Source organism: Priapulus caudatus, unplaced genomic scaffold (assembly GCF_000485595.1).
Source record: "Priapulus caudatus unplaced genomic scaffold, Priapulus_caudatus-5.0.1 Scaffold309, whole genome shotgun sequence".
Lineage (NCBI taxonomy): Eukaryota > Metazoa > Priapulida > Priapulimorpha > Priapulimorphida > Priapulidae > Priapulus > Priapulus caudatus.
Genome location: NW_014577370.1, coordinates 27,124 through 36,077, shown reverse-complemented (window position 1 = coordinate 36,077; position 8,954 = coordinate 27,124).

Below are 8,954 nucleotides of genomic sequence, written 5' to 3'. Positions count from 1 at the left end.
CCTCCGTCCTTCACCGTACAGCTGACGACGCTTTCTAGTGGTTGCCGCGTTTATTGTGTAAACTATTTGATTATATAAACCATTTATAATTGAGCCCGTAGAGGGGTTTGACGGCAAACTACTCGAAGCGGGAAACCTACGCTGATCTTACTTCGGGTAGTCAGTCGTATTACATTATACTACGTTTCATCACATTATATGTTCGTTAGACGTTCCCCCTTTAATCAATACATAACATACTCTATACAACATACACTACGCTACAGAATACACTACACTCAGCACGTTCCTTTACATCATTCATTCGGCCATTTTGAGATGCGCCCCCATTCACTCTCCCGCTGGTCTAAGCGCACTTACATAGACCCGGGCGTACGTATCTTGCTCTAACGCTACATTACACCTACACAGGCCTTCCGCAATGTGAAGTTTAACGCGGAGTCGACAGTGACCATCGAGATAGAGAGGTACGACTACGCTAGCTCGCCTCCACCCGATGACGAGGAGGGGAGAATCTCCAGTCCCGCCTCCCCGGACAGCTACAGCGATCTGGATGCAGAGATAGAAGTGTACGAGCGAATAGCAAGGTGATGCCATGTTATTTTTATCACCGTTGTTGTTATGATTATTATTGATATTATTATTATTGTTGTTGTTGTTGTTGTTGTTGTTATTATTATTATTATTATTATTATTATTATTATTATTATTAGCTGTTTATTGAACATATCTGATAGCATTTTATTTTGCGCACAGAATATGGTTTCCATCTTAGGACGTCAGTATTAGTGGATTTATGCCGTGCAGAAATGTAACGGATTTCCGTCACATCATAGATATAATTATAAAAACACGCGTATTTGTATTTTGTACATGGCTATGATCACATCAATAGTCTCGACTTAGCGTCACGTCATTAACCTCGTGGCCTGTCTTGCAGGCTGGGCCCAACGTGGGATTGTTTATGCGACATGGTGGACAGCATAACCTTCCTGGACAGTGAAAATGACCGCCTCATTGACCTCTGCTACAACGAGGTCAAGCGACAGCAAGGACTCAACGATCCTGCAAGCTACCAGCACGGCTCCCAATCAAAGATGGCCGACAACGAGAGAAATGCACGCAGAGCGCTACCAAGCTTCGCGGACGGCGGCAGTCTCGACGCGTCGCTCTTCCAGCGTCAGCTCGACATGCTGTTAAAGATGGAGGTTCAGGAAGCGGTCGGCGCGATGACGGCCGACGACTGGGAATCAGACGAACACGACGTCATCACGAGTAGACCTCCGCTTCCGCCGGGGAAGGCAACGCATAAGATCGCTCGTGCGTCAGAGCCAGAGAGAACAGAGTTGGGATTCACGGAGCGAGTCGGCGTCGGTGCAGACGAACGCACGGGAGGAGCCACAGATACGATCGACGGCCACGCATTCGCGCGTGAGAGCGGTGCCGACGAAACCCAAGTGCAAGAACGCGACAATCTCAGAATAGCAGCTGCAGCGTACGACACGCTTACTTACGCGAATGTCGCAACGAGACGGAAGTCGTCCGATAGCTCAGCCGACACCCGGAAGTCGTCTGCTAGCTCAGCCGACGCCCGGAAGTCGTCTGCTAGCTCAGCCGACGCCCGGAAGTCGTCTGCTAGCTCAGTAGAGAGAGAGAGAGCGCGCGAAAGAGAGAGAGAGAGAGAGCGCGCGAAAGAGAGAGAGAGAGAGAGAGAGCGCGCGAAAGAGAGAGAGAGAGAGAGAGAGAGAAAGCGCGAGAGAGGGAGAAAGAGAGAGAGAGAAAGAGAGAGAGAGAGAGAGAGAGAAAGACAGTGAAAAATGCGAAAAATGCGAAAGATTGAGATAGCTAACAGCCTGACACGTGTTTTGCAGCACATCGGCGGTATTTGTGGAATTTGCGATCTACACCGCTAATGTCGACCTGTTTGCGGTGGTCAGCCTACTGCTGGAGTTCCCCCTTACGGGAGGCATCCTCCCCACCTCTGACATATGGGTGGGGCGTCTCGACTGGTGGCAGGGCACATTCAACGCAATTCTTCTCTGTCAGGTGAAGGCAAAGCAACATTCACTATACAAGACCCGGTTTGTCAGTCATCACTATTAAGAAATGCCAGATGTCTAAATTGTGAAAGTGTATGATAGAAATTGTAATTAACATGATCGGATCTTAGATTTATAAGAGTTTGTTTATGAGATTTATATAATATGTTATCAGAGTTGTCGATTGTTGATGATAGATTTATTAACGTCATCAAACACATATGTCGTTCTTTCCTACAGGCTCTGATTGTCATCTTCTGGTTCTACTTTCTGACCACGTGGATACAATTGCTACGGCGACGCAGGACGGAGTACCTGCTGACGTTTGGAGGCTTGGTTGACACTGCCGTCGTTGTCATGACGATCATAAGCATCCTCATCTATGTGCTGCGAGTCTTTACCACGTCACAGGTACCTACAGACGCGCATGCGCAGATCTAACCGTGTTTTGCAGTCGGCGTGCCATGCTGGGAAGCCATTCGCATCTCTGTCTGCCTTACCGCAGGAAAGGCTTGCTGCTTTGCCCCCTACCTTCGTACCCCCGTAGCTCATATCTCTCATATATCACCTTACAACCCAGTACATAAGTTTCTCACCTGTTACACCTTTAAAACATTCTGCGAATATACGCTCGTTATCTTAACAAGATACTATGTATTTATCGATATCTTATTATCGATTAACCCTGCGGTAGTCATCTTCGACAATCATGCCGCGGTGATGTTATTGCGTGTTGTCTCGTGCTTGTTGTTGTCGCTTACTGTTTGTTTACAATAAAATAAAATAAAATAAAATAAAATAAAATAAAAGCGATGTCGCTGTTGTTGTCGCAGGCGATGGCCGAACTCAAGCGTCTTCCACAAGAGTTCACAAGTCTTCGACTGACGACTGTGGTCAGCGACGTCTTCATTTACACGAACGCGTTTCTACTGTGTTTGTTATTTGCCAAGGTAATTTCTGAAGGGTGCTGCTGCGCGCCGTGTGTAGCTACAGTTATTATATCGTGAAGCCTACCGCAACCAGTCTGCGAAATAACGAATGTGCGTGCAACGAGTGTTGTATATTTAGCGGAGGTTATACAGTACGTTGCGCTCGTGCCGTTATGCATTCCATAACGGCAATGAAATACATTCCTGCTTGGTAATAAAATCTTACATGTTCGGAGCAAAGTACGTCGGTGTTTTCGTGCAAAAAATTCCACGTAACCTTTTATACCAGTTATATAATGTTTATACTGTTTACACAGTTTATTTTGTTTATATACACTAGCATACACAGTTATCATGTACGTAACACAATGTTGCCAGGTTGCCAGACAACTTAGGTTCTTCAAAAGTGTCAGTATGTTTGGCGACATCATGGCGGCCATGTTTGGTCAAGTTCTCGGATGTTCGCTTGCGTTCTTCGTCGTCTTGATTGGATATGCTAGCTTTGGGTACCTCGTAAGTATAAACTATATATATACATGTGTGTTTGTGTGTATATTTGTTATATTGCTGTAAACATTATTGCATTGTAAATTTTAAATAGTGCGTACGTGGTCGTGCGTGTACGTACGCGCATGCGTGTGCGCGTGACGCCTGCATCAACGTCCAAATATGTAATGCATCGTGTAGGTATTCTCCAAATATTTCATTCAGCCGATCATGACGATACTCGCCGCGTTTCGTTGATTGCAGGCGTTTTCTGCTTTCTCGCCGGAGTTCACCTCGATGCTGGCATCTATGGGCAGCCTGGTGGCAGGATTGCGTGCATCTACCTCTCACTCTCAGTCAGCCACGCCCGACATCATGTCCACCGCCCCTATCCTCTTCATCAGCTTCTTCGTGGTCATGTATGTCATGAGAGGTCTCTTCATTGGTGCTGTCACGACGTCTTACAGGTAACCCGCTGTACAACGAACTTAATCGATGATGTGATGGTTAAATATCACGTGTCAATGTTTAATGTTTTTACAGCAGGATACGTAATTACATATTTACCTAAAAGAAGATAACTAAGGCGGACATAATTTGTAACGCGGATAATATCAACGATTATATATTATATTATATTATATATATATACATATATGATATATATATATACATGATACTTACACATGAGCATTACATACATACGCATAAATAGAATATTATAGTATAACTCGCTTAGGTAAACTCGCAAGTATGTTTTTGAATAATGGTGAGATAGTGTTAATAATAATAATAATAAAGTAATAATAGTAGTAGTCAGATAGTAGTAGTTAGTAGTCGTTAGTAGTAGTAGGTAAGTAGTAATAATAGGATATTAATAGATAAAAAATTATTATATTATATATATAACCTACCCGAGGCGTCAGATTTACGTGGTCATTCATTACAGTCTATGTGTGTCACAGGTCAGCGTGGAAAACGTGCAGGCCTGTTCCGGCAGCAGCAGGAGCAGCAGACAGTCCTTGGCAAGCCGATCCGACCGTTGTCAGAGGCGGCATGGTCATCTTCATGAGATTAGAACTCAAGATTCAAACTGTGGACGAGGGATCACGAAACCAAATCACTCGGTGGCAGCCACCGCCACTCCTCTTCGCGCGCGCTCTCGCCCCCCCCGCGCCGCGCCTCATACAGCCACTCGCACCTCCCCGCGTCCTTCGCACCCGTACATCTACGCCCACCTCCTGGCCGCACCCTTCCGGGGTTACAGCCACCGGCCCACCTCCCGTCCTGTGGCACTCGTTTACATCCACCGGGGCCTCCTCCTCCGTCCTTTCACTCTCCGTACAGGCGCACGCACCTGCTCCGCCCTTCACGCGACCAGCACCGGCCACCTCCTCCGTCCTTTCACCGTACATCCAACCGCCAACGCTACCTCGCGTGCCTGTCCAGCCACGGGCGTACAGCCACCGTCCACCTCCTCGCCCCTTCACCGTACAGCCACCCGCCACTCCTCCGTCCCTTCACCCGTACAGCCACCGCCCACTCCTCCGCCTTCACTTTTACAGCCATCCTCCGTCCTTTCACCGATACAGCCACCGCCCTACTGCCTCCGCTCCTGTCACCGTACAGCCACCGCCACCTCCTCCGGTTTCTCACCGGTACAGCCACGCCACCTCGCTCCGCCTCCTTCACCGTACAGCACCGCCCAACCTCCTCCGCCCTTCCAGAGTACCCAGCCACACGCCACCTCACTCCGTCCTTCACCGTACAGCCACCGCCAACCTTCCTCGACCCTTCCCGTAGCACGGCCACCCGCCACCCTCCCCTCGCCCTTCACACAGCCTCCAAGGCCAACCGCCACCTTCGGCGCTCCTATCACTCGTACAGCCACCGCCACCTCTCTCCGCCCTTCACCCCGCTATCAGCCACCGGCACACCTCCTCCTTCCCTTCACCGTACCAGCCACCGCCACCTCCTCACGCCCCCTTCGCACCGGGCCCCCTACAGCCACCGCCACTCCTCGCCCTTTCACCCGTACAGCCACCCGCACTCCTCCGCCCTTCACGACGTACAGCCGCACCCGCCATCCTCCTCCGTCCTTCACCCGTCGCGAGCCACCGCGCCATTCTCCTCCGTCGCGGTTCACCGTACAGCCGACGCCACCTCTCCGTCCGTTCACCGCCGCGAGCCACGCTCAGCCACCGCCACACTCCTCCGCTCCTTCAACCGATTACAGCACACGACCCACCTCTCCGTCCATTTCACGTACATCATCCGCACCCGATCCCTCTTTTCACGTACAGCTGACGGACGCTTTCTAGTTGGATTGCCATGCATTTATCCTGTGCTTAAACTATATTTTGATTATATAAAACCATTATAATTGAGCCCGTTAAAAGAAGGTTTTGTTTTAGGGCAAACTTACTCGAGCGGGAACCTACGCTGATCCTTACTTCCGGCCTAGTCCAGTCGTTCATCTTATTAATATTACGATTTTCTTGGTCACATTATATATCGTTCGTTTAGACGTCTCCGGGGCCTTCTAATTCAATACATACCATCACTCCTTATACAACATACCGGGCTACTGCTACGAATACCACTACAGCTACACCTACGTTCCTATTACAATCACTTTATTCCGGCAACTTTTTGAGATGCGCCCCCATTTCACTCTCACGCTGGTCTAAGCGCATTACATAGACCCGGGCGTACGCCGTATCTTGTATCATTGCCTCTAACGCTTCACATTACACCTTACACAGGCCTCTCCGCTATGGTGAAGATTCGCAACGCGGGGCGAGGTCGACTCAGTGACCATCGAACGATAGAGAGGATCGACTACGTACGCTCGCCTCACCGATCGCCGAGGGCAGGCGTAGAGAATCTCATTTCCGGCCTCCCGCGGGACAGCCACAGCGATCTGGATTGCAGAGATTAGAAGGTGTACGAGCGAATAGCCAAGGATGATGCCATAGTTCTCTCTTTTATCACCCGTTGTGTCTATGATTATTATTTAATATTATTAATTTATATATTGTTCGTTTGTCTGTTGTTGGCTGTTGTTCGTTATTCATTAATCATTCATTCATTCATCTAATTCATTATTAGCCTGTTTTTATTGACCATACTTCGATTAGCATTTTATTTTGCGCACGACGAATTATTAGTTCTCCATCATTAAACGATGGACCGTCCAGTCGATCTTAGGTGGATCTATATTTGCCGTGCGAGAAATTGTTACGGATTCCCATAACACTGAAATCCACATGTAAGCGATGTTAAGCTCGCGTCAGCATCATTAGATATAATTTAATAAAAACCAACGCGTATTTGTACTTTGTCACATGGCGCTATTCGATCACATCAATAGTCTCGGACTTATAGGCGTCACTGTCATTAACCTCGTGGCGCCTGTCATTGCCAGGCAAGCGTAGTTGGGGCCCAATCGTGCGCGTTATCTTGCTTATCTGCGACATGCGGGAGTGCGCACAGCATTAAACCTATCCTGTGAGTCGAGAATGACCCGCCCTCACTTGACCTTCTTACAGAACGAGCGTTCAAGCGACACAGCAAGGACCTCATACGCAGTCTGGCAAAAGAGCTTACCACGCACGGCTCCAATTCAAGATGGCCGACAACGACGACGAAATCCCACGCAGAGCGCTCAAGCTTCGCGGACGGCGCAGCTTCTCGCAGCGCGTCGCTTCTCTCTCAGAGTAAGCCCTCGACATTGCTTTTTAAAGATGGAGGTCAGGAATGCACGCGTCGGCGCGTCATGACGGCGACGACCTGGCGGATATCCAGATACGAACGCGACGACTGTCATCACGAGTAGACTCCACGCTTCCGCGCGGTGAGAGCATACGCAGAAGATCGGCTCGCTGCGTCCGGAGCAGAGAAGAACACGAGGTTCGGGAATTTACGGAGCGACGGTCGGCGCATCACCCGCTCGGCTCCCACGGAAACTACGCGAACTGCGGTCCGTCGCCGTGCGACGAACGCACGGCAGGAGCACAAGTACGATCGCGGTTTGCACGCATTTCGCGCGTCATGAGAGCGGTTGCCTGACGAACCAAGTGCAAGAAGAACGCGACAATCCTCAGAATATGTCAGCTGCAGCGTACGGACACGCTTTAACTTACGCAAATGTCGTCAACGATTAGCACGAGAAAGATCGTCCGAATAGCTCCAGCTGACACCCATTTGAAGTCGTTCTGCTAGGCTCCTCCGACACCCGGAAAGTCTGTCTGTAGCCTCAGCCGACGCCGGCGGAAGTCGTCTGCTCAGCTTCTAGCCGACTGCCCGGAGTACGTCTGCTTAGCTCGAGGCGACGCCGGAAATATCAGTCTGCTTAGCTCAGGCCGACGCTCCCGGAAGTCGTCTGCTAGCTCAGCCGACGCCCGGAAGTCGTCTGCTAGCTCAGTCGACACCCGGAAGTCGTCTTCTAGCTCAGATGACTTCCGCTTTATTGACCCGCGTGGTGTTCCTGAGGAAGAGGAGGTGATGGAGCAGAAGGGGAAGGAGAAGGAGAAGGAGATGGAGGAGGAGGAAGAGGAAGAGCAGGAGCTGCAGCTGAGCGACTCGTGGACGTTCGGTAAGCCGGCGTCGGACAGGCGGCAGACGCGCGTGCTCGGCTCCACGGCCGGCCGCAGCCTCTACATTCCCGGTCTCTTCCACGACGCTCCGGTGGCGCCCCCTGGCGACGCCGACGCGAACGCCTTCGAGCTGGACGACGTGGTGTCGATGGACGGAAGCAGTTTGACGGACGAGTCGCCGGGCTCGTCACGCTCCAGCGTGCGCAGGGAGGCGGGATCAGTCCCAGCGGAGACAGGGTCTGCCGGTCAGGAAGAAGCGGGACGCCTCCCGTTGTCGTTGAGACAGCGACGGACTAGTGCCGGCGAGACAAAGCTAAACGTTGAAACTTTCGATGGAAGCGAAAGGAAGAAACGACCGAAGAGTGACTACGTCTCCAGCCGATCGCTCTTCCTTCACCAGAGGGCGCCGCCGACACAGTTAGACAGATCGAAGGGTTCCCAGCAGGTGTCAGCGTGGACTAGTACGTCTAACACTTCCCTATTGAAGCGCCTGAATTTTAAGAATCCATTTGGATTAAAGGGCGATGACACGGTGCCTTTCAAACAGGAGTTAACGTCTAGAAAGCATTTATCAGGCAAGGGCGGTTCCAGGCTTCAAAAATAAACCCATAAATTCTGCGAGTGCAACATGGTCCGCTGCAGTTAGTTCGATGTACATACTCACGGAAATTCATTACTTTGAACATACATATTCCAAACGCAGTATCCCAAATTTCCGTCAGTGTTGGGAAGAAGAAGCGTCAGTGTACACACCGCCATCGTTTGTCGGGTGTGAATCTCATTAAGGAATAGATAGAGGAGTTTGTGATTTTTCTCTAGCCTGTGATATTTACTCACTACTATACTGTGAACGGTTAGATACCCGTTTTTTTTATTGTGATTTTCCCGAGTCGCATATATTT